Source organism: Pistacia vera, unplaced genomic scaffold, assembly GCF_008641045.1.
Source record: "Pistacia vera cultivar Batoury unplaced genomic scaffold, PisVer_v2 Contig118, whole genome shotgun sequence".
Lineage (NCBI taxonomy): Eukaryota > Viridiplantae > Streptophyta > Magnoliopsida > Sapindales > Anacardiaceae > Pistacia > Pistacia vera.
The window spans coordinates 772034-786400 of NW_022195226.1; the positions used below are offsets into that span (position 1 = coordinate 772034).

Below are 14367 nucleotides of genomic sequence, written 5' to 3' on the forward strand. Positions count from 1 at the left end.
CAGCTTGTTCCGAAGGGAAGTTTTCAACAAAGAAACAAATGAAGACATCCTCTACCTGAGGTTAGACCTAATCGAAGAACATTGAGTCAAGTCTAAGTTAAGGCTCGCCTCGTATCAATAGTGAGCCAGACAATACTTTAACACCAAAGTAAAAAATAGAGACTTTGAAGTGGGCGATCTAGTTCTTAGAAAGGTTGTCCATGGTACTCAAAACCCAAACTTGAGAGCACTTGGGCCCAAATGGGAAGGTCCATTTAGGATCTCCAAATAACTTGCGCCAGGAATGCCTTAACGGCGAAGCAATACTGTGAGCCTGGAACACTGAGCATTTGCGAAGGTATTACCAATGAGCAGCTCAGGTTCCACTCATGTTTTGTTTAATCATTCATTGTAAGGCCATTTACGACCAAGATATTCTATCAATAAAAGAGGTATTGTGCATAATTTTTCTTTGTTCACCATCTTTATTTACTTGTTTAGCATTTTTCATTCATTGCTTCAAAAAATCATGATCTATACGATAACATCTAAAAAAACTCGAAGTCAAGAGTCCAAAAAAAAGGCAGCTTATCTCGATAAGCCACATACAATCCAACTCTATAAGGGTGAAATACCCCAAATCGATGAAGTTATAATTGAAAAAATTCAAGAAAAACATGTAAGAGGAAATCGGCCCTAAGCCGGCGACCAAAACTCGAGGCGGACAATGGATTTAATGTCAGAGTTGTCGCATAAGATTTGCTAGCATACATTTGAAAAGCTCCTCAATAAGTGAGCTACGCATAACTTGGATCAAATTCGGATTTTTTATGACAAGTCCGATTAGGATGATTGAAATAACTCTGTAGGAATATAAAAAAATTGCTCGATAGGGATATACCAAAATATCTTCTATTCATTATAGAGTTTGGTTACAAACTTAAAAAAACAAAAAAAAAAAAGATATACAATGATTTTTTGAACCATGTGGAGGATTAAAGGCATCATCTTCGACCGAACCAGGGAGCTCGTCGCTGATTGGGAGAGAAGGTTCCTCGACGGTAGGAATCACAGCGGCCTCTTCAATGTTGGGAGCCTCGCGCAGAGGAAGATCGGCAACTCTAGGGGGAAGAGTAACCAGGGGAGCTGGATCCTCGACTTCTTGCTTGAGGCCAGTCTCCTCCTTGCCTTCCTCAACCTCCTCCTCACTCTCACCATCAAGCTAGAAATCATTCGAGCATATGTAAGCCATTCCCTGAGCTTCAGTTTTCATCCTGTCGACCTTTATCTGATAAGCTTGCAGAAGGAAGGGAAGTTGATTGAGGGGTGAGCTTCCGACAATACCTACACCAAGAAGACCGATTTCTATCGAGCTCGAGTGGTGATGGCCTCATTCAGTTCCCCGATTTGAAGCCTGAGTTGTTTGGCCTCAGCTTTAACTTTTCATCGACCTTCTGCTGCATGGGCAAGGTTGAGCGAGGCCTGCTTGAACTTTGCCTCTCAATCTGAAGTACTTTTTTGAATTGAGGAGAGCTCGAAATTCAGCTTATTGTTGGCACCCTGCTACTGTGCCAAACTCTTCTCAGCCTCGGTCACTTCGGCTTCAACTTTTGATCGCGCGGCCTCACTTGCCTTGATCTTGTTAAGGAACTCCCTTTCCTTGACCCCGAAGTTTACCATCTCTTCCTTCAGCCACTCCAGCTTGGCTTGCTTCATTTCTATCTCTTTCTCCACAACCTGGGCCCTGGCTAGGGCATCCTCCTTCACTGTCTCCGCCAATTGCCATCCCCGATGATTGCCCTCCAACTTGGGATAACACTCATCGTAGAGAAGCCTGCTTTCCATGGTAGCCTAAAGAAAGAAAGGATAGAAAGTCAGTAAGAAATAATGATAACATGCATAAAAGAGTAAAGAAGGTGAACTACTAGTACCTTTGTTGTATAACTGCACACTGAGGCCAGCATTTGGGTGGGAGATGAATCTCTAATGCTCGCAAATGTTCGCAGGGTGATGCCATCCTGGCCATCGCGACCTTAACGCTGATATGGTCGGGAAGTTGGTCGATTAAAGCGTCGATCGTAGTTCAAGCTGCTTCATCCATCTTTTTGCATCCTTATTGAGACGAGATGGACTTACCTCCTCTGGCAGTGGCAGTTTCGTCCACGAGAGCGGACTTCTTCTTGGCCATAGACTTCTTTGGGCCGCCAGCCCGTACGACGATCTCCTTGCCTAAGTCAACTTGCTGCTCAGACATCTTCTGCTTTCCCCAAGCCCCTCTAAGGCTCAGTTAACTTTTTCTTACCCGAGCCATCATACTACTCGAGTGTCTTTTGTTTCCTCAAGCCTTCAGTTAGCTCGGGTGTTTTCTTTGCTAGCCTCTTTTGGAGTTTGAGAACATCCTTCCTGCCAACTGCCTTCGAAGCGATCGTGGGGTTCTTCGTACTCAAGCCTTCCCCAAGTTCATCCTTGCTACGCTTCGTGCCAGTGAGATCAGTAGGCTGCTTCGTCACCAAAGCAGCTGGTGTTTTCTTGGCAGCCACAAAAGCTGTGGTAGTGTGCCGAATGCACCAAATTATTTAACCTTACTAACCTAACTACTGAATTGTATAAAGGGCAAGCAAGGGTCGATCCCATAGGGAATGACTCGATTAATTTCTATATTCTAAAACAATAAAAATAACAGAAATGCAAATTAAACTCTAAACAGTAAACCTGACAATAGTAATGAAAGGGGGTTTGTAATCAAGGCAAACTAAAGTAAATTAGAGAAATAAAATATCAGGTTAAACAATCAGTTCTCGGTTCAATATCCACCTAAACATGCATTGGATATAAAGTAATCGTAACACTGTTCTATCTCGTCATTATGGAACTACTGACCCTAGGAAACAACAAGCTCTGTTACCCGAATTCTCCCTTAGTTTGTCACTACTGAAACAAGCTCTTCAAGTAGATACTAACCCTTGAACAACCTAGAACAAGCTCTCTAAATTTAATTCAATGGCAGCCTTAAGAATTAGGAGAATATATCAATCTAAGCAACTCACGCAAGCTCGGATTATTTAACTTAGGTTATGTTATTCAAGACAATAGACCGAAAACTTGTCCATAATCAGCTATCATCATGCGTCACTCGTTGAATAGAAAAAGGACGATTACGTATCACAATTCCTAATTCTAATAGGTAAATTCTGATTAAACAATTTAGCAGGCCAAACTAATCACTCAAACAAGAATCACAGACAATTAAATCAGAATACATAAACAATTCTAAAAACGAGATGAGAACAACGTTACTGAGTTAAGTTACACCAATGACTGAATTGGCTTCAAAATCCCCTTGAACTGAAATAGAAAGATTAGCCGCACATCTTGATCTAGAAAGCAAAAAACTCTAAAATAATACTCCACTGTCCTCTCCCCGTTTAACCTAAAAACTTCTAATTAATACATGTGTTTTCCTTAATTCTTCCCCAAGAATCTGGAATTTCTTTCCTAGACGTTTCCTAGAAGATAGACTTCCAGATTTGATAAAATCTGATCAGATTGGATTCCAGAATTCGTCTCCAGCTTGCACCAGGATTCCGCAATGTAAAAGATCTTTTCTGGGCTCCATCACTTCATGAAAATTGTAGTCCAGGATGTTTAGATGAATCTGCTTTTGAATCACCCGTTTTCGATATCTGACGCCCAGTTAGGCCCGTTCAAAGATTTAATACTCAGCTAAGGAAACCTTCCGCGACTAGGATCCAGGTCCGTTTTGCAACAGCTACTGAGAACCCAAACGAACTCGGATTCTTGTCCATAATACCTTCTGAAAAGCCTGATTCGTCTACTTTAATTTCTCTGAAGACACTTTTGCAATGAGGAATCTAGCTCCCTGAAAAACCTGAAAAACGTGCACTGGTCAGAATAACAAAAAATCTGGAAAATCTAATTTCCTAATCTTTCTCATTTTTCCTAAAGTCTACCAAATGTGCCAAACTTACAAAATAAGCTCTAATCCCTCAAATAGGCATAAAACATAACAAAAAACATAATGGAAGGAATAAATATATATAATTACACTCTTATCAAGCTGCCACCTTTTTCTTGAGGCCCTTTGGTTTCTTGGCCCTATTTCTCGCAAAGAGAAGCAAGCAGTAAGTGACCTACCTACATAAAAGAAAGAAGCACGAGCAAATAATACTTACCTTTCTTGAGAATGGTAAAAACTTGGCGTTATCCTCATAGAAGTCTTACGCCCTCAAGTGGGAGTGATATAACTTGTTAACGCTACGTTTCTATCGGAAAGGTCGTTGAAGCACTGACGCTCTATAAGCTTGCAACGGGGGATAGTTTTGCTTGACTTAACTACAAAGCAAAGAACCTCAGTTAGCTTAAGCATATGTTTGAAAGCGATCTTCGTACACACTAGGGGTCGAAGTCTTACTAGCTTTCAAGCAAAATGGTGGTCTCCTGGGCCTCATAAAAGAAAAATGAGAGTCCCAATGTGAGACCTTCTTTGGGACTTGACCAGACTGTTAAAACTACTTCCTCCCTTGGAGAGATAATACTTGGTCTTGACCCTTCTTTAATTAATACAAATGGACGAGCTCCTTAACATAGTGCTTGCGCAACTCGACAATCATGTAGCTATGTATAAACCTATGATTATGACATATGATCGCAGATAGTTGGAGAGGGACGATGTCAACCTGTCTCAAAACGCTGTCAATGAATGATGAGGGGGATTGGATACCCTGCATCTAAGGAGGGTCTTAGAGGTGCCACCCATCTAGTGGAGGATTCTTCGGGAAAGTTCCCCGAACCATCAAATTAAGTTGTGGCACATAAGTCTTTCTTATGCACCTTAGTCCTTGACGTCGATCAGGATTACAGTTCCCTCCACAACATGTGAGCTAGAGATTGCTTGACCGAGCCAATTCCATAGAAGCACGATTGGACGAGCCCGTCTTGTTTGGATCTGAGCTCTGTCCGACCTCCTCAGAGACCTCGGGGATTATACCCCGAAGACTGCTAGCCCGCAGGTGTCGAACATATGATCAATTATGTGGCTGCTAGCGCAGACATAATTGTACTCCTTCCGGTACCTGAAACAGAAGCAAACATGTGTCAAAGCTCGAAAAACTTGATGACCTATCCACACTTTGCTTTCAGTTCAAGCACCCAAGATAGCTTGTGCCAAACACAAATGCATGCAACCTACCCAGGATTCTGGTGGCCACCACGATAAACCCTCCTTAAACCCAAGACCGTTGGAGACACACTAAAAACCCTAGTGAGCCCTAGAAGACTCAATGTGCCACGACAATGGCCACCCTTAGGTTTGAAAATCAAGAAAACAACAAAAGAGAGGAAAAGAAACCTTACCGGAAGAGAATGGAAGAACTCACTAGAAAAACACTATAACGACGATGAAGCAGCGACAGAATAAGCAAAGATGTTAGAGAATTTTTGCAAGTTGAGTAAGTTTCTGACAACTTCACCACTTTTATAGTGGCTTGCATGGGATACAAAAGGGTGGGGTTAGATCATAGTGGTCGATCTACAATGAATCTCGACTCCATTCGTCGAGCAATCTCAACCCTGGACTGGCCACATGTTAGCCATCTGTTAGGAGCGATGAACCGTCAAACTACTATGATCATAACTGTCATCGTATGTCGCCTCAACTTCACGCATGGACAGCTATACCATCCACGTGCGATGAAATTGACTACCAAAGGCTGCCGCATTTAATGTGACATGATTGTTGGAATTTACATAATTGTCTTGACTATTCATATTCCAAGTTTGTCAGGTGTCATAGAGAGAAGATCCAAGTGTGGAGTACGTCGACCAGCATGAGTTCGACTCTTGAAGTTCCATCGAACCTACATCCGATGACCTACCAATGATGTCGACTTGATATCAAATCAAGCAATAGTCTTCGAAGCTCGAAACAAGCATTGAACACTAGAAGCAGATGTTGTGTGTGATTCTTCCATCAAGCTCAGAGTATCGCGAGGTTACAGCCCGATCTAGAGCCACCAACTCCACCAATTGTTCAAGCCAATAAGCTCATTGAGTTATAGCTCAACCTAGCACAAGCTAGTCACGAACTCCTGGCGGCTGTTTCACACAATTCCCAATAACTTCAGATCCCAGATATCTCGGAAAGGATCAGATTGACATCAATCTTTGCACAATCACAACGCCCAATTGTGGAATATCAGAGTTACATTTCAATTTAATTATATCTCTTATTTTCGCTGTTTCCTTTGTACAAACTCTGTATATAAAACCCCTCAAACAATGAAAATGGATTGGAAAATAATCATAGATTACTATTGTAAGCTCTCATAGCAAATACAAAAAACAGTGGACATAGACTGAATAGTTCATCTCGCCGAACCACTTCCTTTTTGCCATTTAATTTACTGCATTCATTATTCATTCATTGCTAGTTATCCATAATCACGCATACACCAGTTCCGATCCTGCCAAGGTTTATCGGATCACTCTAGTTGGTGTAGATTTCTGTATCAACACTTACAAAAATTGAATAATTGGAGCACAAAGGTTAATTTCTTTGATGCGGAAGATATTAATACATATGTGAGACTTGAAACATTAATAATTAAAGAACTATGTTTTATTATTTTATCTTAATGGAGATTCTCGAAATTAGTTTGCCTATAGTTTTCACATTTCGATCCTCTTCACCACCGGGATTAGGCCTATGTCGACAATGAACGGCGCCAGAAAAGACGAATTCTATATCAAGACAAGACTTCCCCTACGCACAGTGGCACACTTCGACACAAGAAGCTCGGCGGGCTACAATCGATTGTCCCTGGCGCCAGCAAAATAGTTGCTGCAAGGCACATTTACACGCCATTGATCTCCAAGAATTATTTCATAATTGTTAAGAGGAGGATATGAATGTCATCAAGAGGTGAATTTATTTCCAAGAAAGCTTTTAAACCTAACAAAATATGTAGTGCCTTCTGGTTCAAATCTGATTGAAAACAATTTGCCTCCTCGTGATCAAGAAGCCAATCTCAATAAGAAATTTGTGCCCTTTTCCCTCTGGATTGAATTCTAAAAATGGAGATTATCAAAATTAGTTTGCTTCTGGCACTCACTTTCCCATTCTCTTCTTTTATAATTTTTAAGAGGAGAATATGAATTTCATCACCATCCAATAGGTGAATTTGTTTCCAACAAGTGTTCCTTCAAATCCTACTGGAAACAGCCAAAATTGGGTCGAACTCATTTAGAAATTTGTACCATTTTCCCCATGGATCAAAATAGTTCTAATTAAAAGATCCAGAAATCAATCTTTTTACATCATTGTTGAAAAACAAGGCAACATAATGCTCAAGAAAACAGTTTGGGATAAATGAGAGTGTCCTTTAGCTATATATATTCCTTTCTCCCTTCCATTTCTGACTTCGTCCCTCAGCTGCTCTGTCCCTCTAGTGTCAACCTGAAAGAATTAAACTCGTTATACTAAATTTCAAAGCTGACAATTAATCAAATAACTAAACAAGGATGTGAGTTTGATGATGATAACCAGAAGTAAACAACTTAATAGTTTTCTAATAAACATAAATTGGATTCCCTGGAAACAAATATCTCATATGAAACAATGTTACTTTAATTAATATCGTGAAATTATAAAAAAAACAGGGCAACTATTGAATAAATTTTTTATTGATGTCAGCTAGAGTGACTTCATTTAAAACAAATTAATGCTGAAGGCAACCATAAAGTAAAAACTTCTTTCACTCTACCTTTCTACTTCTCCTTGTGCAATTAGTTGAATTCCATCATATCTGCTACCAGCACCAAGTGAGATGAGACTTTCTGAACACATATTAGCATCAAAATAGGGAAGCACATCGCTAAAACTATATATCATGTTCTCGTTCTTCTTCAAGTCATACCATATGGGAGCATTTTTTCGTGTTTCCAATTGAAGTTTCTCACCCTTCTTTGAATATGTTAAAGATTTAAAAGAGTCACATCCACCCAAATCATAAAAACTACCAAGTTTAAGCTAATGCAATTTAGACCAGAACTCCCTCTCTCCATATTGTTTCATCACCCAAACCTCAGCAACATGAATATCATATACCTCAAGAAAACATAGGCACCCATCCAAAACTGCAACATCAAAACAACGTGTCTCTCCCACTCTCAGATCCTTTATATCATCATCCTCATTTGTAGTATTGGGAAGTGGCAGCGCACCAAAATCTTCAACCCCAAGACTAAAAACAACAATTAACCAAGGTGATTTTATATCTTGAGTCGCTATCAAATCAGATTCAGAATACACCAACCAATATAATGCACCATTTACAAAACAAGCACTGTGCGCAAACTTATATTGACTATTAGGGAAGTTTTCAACCCTCTTCCACGAATTCAATCGAAGACTGTAAACTTCTGCTTCATTGCCAATATAACTCAAAGATTTCAAGTCAGATAAGCGAATTATTCTCACAATCTTGTAGTCATCATTCACATCATCATATCCAAAACCATAGCGAAAGCCATAGCGCATAACAGCACGACATGTGGTAAGGTTTGTAGTGGGTAACTCCTTGTACGTCCGAGTAAATGGATTCCATAAAATTAGTTCCCCATCTTTATCCTGAAGAAGTTTATGGAAAAGACAAAGCAATCCATTGCAGGAGCCTACAATCGTGTAACCCTTGTTTGATGTAAATAGGTTGCCGAATTTAGTAAAGGGCTTATCGAACACTTCATCAAACGCTAGAGAGTAGTAATCGGTTTTAATTTCACCACCGGAGAGAATAACATGAAGGTTAGTTTGGGTATTGATTGATTGTTGAAAATGTAAGTCGATGAAACGTTGGCTGTCAATCAGAGCACACCATGATTTTGATACACATCTAAATCGAAGAAGTGATTTGACGGGTAGTCTGATGAGTATTTCTCAGATTAATTCTTCAACGTGTTCGATCATCGTGGGAGCTTGAGACTATTAAAAATAAAAACAGAAAAAGTTTGATGTTAAAATTTGAGGTGGGCCTGACTCCTCACCCAATAAGGTCTTGTTGAATGAGAGGATTATCCCTTTTTATAACCCAATAAGCTTGAGCGTGCCTAGTCGATGTGAGACTCCAACACTCCCCTTTACGGTCAAGTCCATATGTTAGGTCATGCCTGTTATTGGAGGTAGTTGCTGGCTCTAACTCTTCACCCGTTGGTCAAGCGCTCAGCTCAACTAAACCTGGGCTCTGATACCATGTTAAAATTTGAGATGGGCTTGACTCCTCACCCAATAAGACCTTGTTGAATGGGAGGATTACCCCCTCTTATAACCCAATAAGCTTGAGCATGCCTAGTCGATGTGGGACTCCAACAGTTGAAGTTTGAAAGTTAACTCACAAGTGTTTCAGAATGAACTCCTCAACTCAACTGAGCTCGCATAATAGCTTGAACGGATTGAATCCCAAAACCCTAAAGATTTTGTAAATGAAGAAAGACAAATCCCTCTTTAGAAATCGACGGATTAAAAATATCACTTTTTAGAGGAAAAAGTATATAAACCTACCCTAACTTTACTAAAGACAAACTCATCTAACGTTCGGCTTACTAAAATTTTAGTCTTGTATAATTTTCGAGTAACGTTTGTTAGTTTTGGTTTCTGTCATTGGCAAACCCCAAAACACTTGAGATGTTACTGATGGCGCCTCAAATCAAATGGATTGAAATCGGAATCAGTCGATTCTTTGATTTGGAATCGGAACCGGTTTTGTTTAGATTCCGATGCCTAGAAAAATATTAATTACCCCCTATTTTTAAAAATAACAAATAAACCCTTCTAAAATTATATTACACGGCCCTAACACTTTTAAAAAATGTTGTCAAATTGATCACTCAATTGAGAAATGAGTGTACCAAAAAACGATGAATTGGAATATTAATAATTGATATCTATTTGAGAATTTTACTTTGATGTTCTAATCTTTAGGGTTAAACAATCATATTGAATGTTCATATCATTGTCGGTTGAATTATTTATATACCCAATAACTAAAGTTAAATGACTAGTGGTTAAATAACTATCAATATAATATTTAAACCAATAAAAATATCCTATTGAGTTGTAATTGTGATTTCCATTTGTTGTCTATCCCATTTTCATAAATTTGAAAGTTGAAGTAAATACAATAGAAATATCATCCATCACAACACAAAACACTTTAATTAGCAGAGTATAAAGGAACTTCAATATCTATGGATATTATGTATATAAAAAGTTACAAAATATCAATAATTTGAGTTATTCCACGAATTCCTTTTTGTTACTTTACAAGAACAACAGTTCAAACTTTCAAAGAATCTAATGAGGTGAAGAAGCAGTTAATTGCAGAAAGCCCATTGTAAACCCCATCGGTATATCCAAGGGTAAAATAGTCTTTTTATTTTTATATGTTAAGTTAACTACCATGCACATGCCTTATGGGTAAAGTGGTAAAATAATGATGATATTTTGATATTTTGATAGTTTGACAAGATAAAGATGATAAAGGATTGAGGAGTAATTAAAAAAAATGGTTAAGGGCAAAAAGGGAAATGATGTTTTAAGTCATTAAATGCAAGTGATAAATATTGAGATTTTTGTTGAAAGCAAAAAAAAAAACTTTGATTTACTTGGTTAAAATTCGGCCAACACTTACATTCTTCCACTTTCCATCATCTTCAATATTTCTCCAACATTTCATCATCTTCTTCAATACTTCTCCATTGATTCTTCATAGAAATTTCAAGCTTTTTAGTTACAATCTTTCAAATATCTTATATTTCTTCCTTTATTAAGGATATTTGGAGATAAATTTCAACTCCTTATCTTATATGACTACTATGTACTTCAAGTTATTGAAGTTTTCTTATGAATTATGTTAGGATAAAGAGTCAATTGGAGATAAGGAGAAGAAAATTTACAAAAGAGTGTGGTTTCTTCACACAAGGTAAGAGAAACCTCCCTTTAATATGAAATAAGAATTAAGTTTCTAGGCTTATAAATAGGGAACCTTAATTCTTGTTACACAAAGGAAATTGAGCTTGGTTTGATGCTCTAATTTGCAATTGATGGATTTATATGTGAATTGTAGAAAATTGAAGTTTGATGGCAATTAATGAAAATAGTTGTGTCATGAGCATTTAACATATTACAAGGGAGTTTATTATTGATTATTTGACATGTTTTCACAGGGGATAATGGTTAGGAAAGGTTAGGGAGTAAGTGGAGGTAAATAGGTATGGAAAAGCCTTAAAAAAGGCATATTACTATGGTTGCCACTGTCAAATCTGTTGCCCTGAGCGATTTTTGGACATCTTATCTATCGAATTGGGTTGAGGCTTAAGCATAAAAGTTGTAGCCCTATTATTAAGCTTTAAAATGAGATCAAGATCATATCAATCCGATGTATATAACTCGAGATATACCTTCTTGAATATGACCTGCGCAACATGACTACCTCAAAAGTGCTTCTAGTTTATTAATTTACTTTTTAGCCTAATAATCTATGATTGATTATGAGTATGGAAATAATGCTTAAAGGGTTTTGAAGCATGTTTGAATGAGTGCTCTTTGTGATTATTTAATGATTGTATGAACATTTATATTTGATGTAATAAATGACCATGGAGAGTATGTGTAATATGTTATGTATTACCTAATTATAAGCTTGTTTATGTATAAACAAGCCTAAGTATGATATGTTTCTATGAATTTGTTATGTATCCACGAAATGCTCATGATGAAATGATATGCTCATGTATGGAAATTGTATGATTTTAAGAATCTAGCATGTTAATGATTAAATGAGGGGGACTTGATCCCAAGTTGGAGCTAAATGTTTTCAAAGTACATAGACATGCATTTTCATGAACAAAGTGATTGTTTTAAGTTTTATGGAAGCTGTTGTCATGTTATGGGGAACCTAAGCTCTCTCATGCACATACCTAAGCCAGAAAGAAATGAACAATCCATAGCGTGTATGACTATGGGGACTGTGTTATAAGTTAAGGTTAGCTCATTGGTCAAAGGTTCCGTAATCCATGCCTCAACTTAGTCCGATCGACAGACAATAAAAAGTTTTCAAAGAAAAACGTATTTATACATGCATGACATTGAAGTGCATCATTCATGAACATTAAAGAAAAGCATTACATGAATTATATTATGCGTTATGATATGAATTGAATATGCTATGTTATAATACATATATGTTATTTTATGTTATTAATGTTTGGTTCATGTACAAGTAAATAAGATGTTTTCCAAGTTTAAAGAATGTTACATAGGGTTAAATGATCGATACCCTTATTGGGTGATTAGCACTCATTTCTCTAGTTTCCATGTTTTATAGGTAATGGTTAAAGCAGTAATGGCGAGCGGCAGTCAAGGAAGCTTGGGGGCACGCATGTCAACTTTTGTTTTAATTGAAATTATGATGTTATATAAAGGGTGTTGTTTTTGAATTAAGGTATATGGTTTGATGTCTATAGTCTAAGTTTTATGAAATAATGAATATGTTTTGCTTATAAATGATGGGAGATACTCTATATTTACTTCCGCTGCTAAACAATTAATGTAGTTGTTTTGTTTAGACCATATTTTTCATATATAGTCATATTTCAACAAGTTCATTATGAAAGTAATGTAAATGAAAGGAGAAGTTTTTATTTATTTATTTTCATATAGTACTTGTTTATGTTTTAAATTACACAACCTTCCAAGCATGAATTCTCTAAGTTTCCATTGTAATGGAATACTTAGAGGGTACCTGGCTGGAGGGGGGTGTTCCACCCTTAAGCATCAAATTCTAATAGGAAGTTGTACTTTAGTCCCTCTAAAAGTAAATTAAATGAATAAATAAGAACACTTCAAAGAAACCAAAGAGAAATGAATGAAAATTCTGAAAATAAATTAAATGAATAAATAAAACACTTCAAAGAAAACAAAGAACATTCTATTACTGCAGTTTTTTTGTATGCATGGTTTCAGTTTATGCTGCAAATTAAATTGAAGAAGATTTAGTTTCTGTAAATTAAGCATAATTGTCAAGTATTGTTGAGAGAAGAGGACATGGACTCAAAAAGAGAACAATAATTGAGAAGACCATGAACTTCAACCATAGTATCTAGGTAACTTACCGATTCAAGCAAAGATAACCTGCAAATTAAAAATATAGAACTAATATCATAGAAGATGATGACATACATTTGACTAGAGGTCGCCCAGACCCAAAAAACCCATCCAAAAAACTGGGCCTAGGACTGGTCTTCACAAGGACCGGTCTTATAAGGTCCAGTCCCAAAACCAAACCAGACCTATGGAGGAGGGCCTAGGCCCAGGTTTGGTCTCTCCTCCAAGGCCAGTCCCAGTCCCAAGGCCGGTCCCAAAACCCTACCTAATTTTGTTTAAACCTCTAGTAAATATCCAAACCCCCCTATTTTATACAAAATAGACAGCACATATAGGGGTTGAAATGAAAGTTTTATGGCATATTGAAATTTTTCAGGCCTATAGGACCGGTCTTGGGATCCTAGTTAGTAAAAACGCGTATTATACGCGAATTGTACTGACAGTCGTATAATTCGCGTATAAAACGCGTGTATACGTATTTTGTAAAATCTGCCGTATAATTCGCGTTATTCCCGAATTATTTGCGAATTTTTGAAAAAAAAAAAAACAAAATCTCACACCCCCAAAACGAAGTCCTTTTGGTGGGTTTATACAAAAAATTAAAACAGATCTGGTTCAGTCGTTCTTCTTCAGTTCTTCGACAATCAACAGCAGTTCTTCTTCCTCAATTCGGTTCTTCTTCTTCCTTAGTTCTTCTTCAGCTTTTCTTCCTCAGTTCTTCATGTTTTCAGCTTTTTTCATCTCTTGTTCACTTCTTCCAGGCTTCTTCTTCCTTATATTTGTATTTGTTACTGTGGTGTGGGTGTAATGGAAGTGTCCTGCACTTTGCTTGATGTGGTGGTGTGCTGGAGGCCAATGGGTGCGGCAATGGTCATCATCTGATTTGCTGTGGTTGTTGTGGTAGTGGTCTAAAGGGTGGGCTGTGGTGTGGGTTCAATGACGATGGTTGTGTTATGGATGCAATGGCTTTGGCTCTAGCGTGGATGCAATGGAGGAGATAGCAATAATTTGGAGGTGCGGTGGTGGTGCACGGGAGGCTAATGGGTGTGACGGAGGTTGTCAGTGGCTATTGATAAGGGTGGGGCACAATGTGGGTGAGGTTTGTAACTACTGGGCTTTTAGGAAGAGTGGAGGTTACGAAATTAAAAGATTAAAATATAAATGAGTTACACTTAATCCCAGCCAAACCCCACCCAGCAACTCCAACCTCT

The 14367-nt window shown here is 37.8% G+C and overlaps 1 pseudogene; it reads right to left on the reverse strand.

The window, feature by feature from the left end:
* Positions 1–8026: 8026 nt before the first annotated feature.
* LOC116108995 lies at positions 8027–8962 on the reverse strand (annotated as a pseudogene).
* Between the last annotated feature and the right edge of the window lie 5405 nt (positions 8963–14367).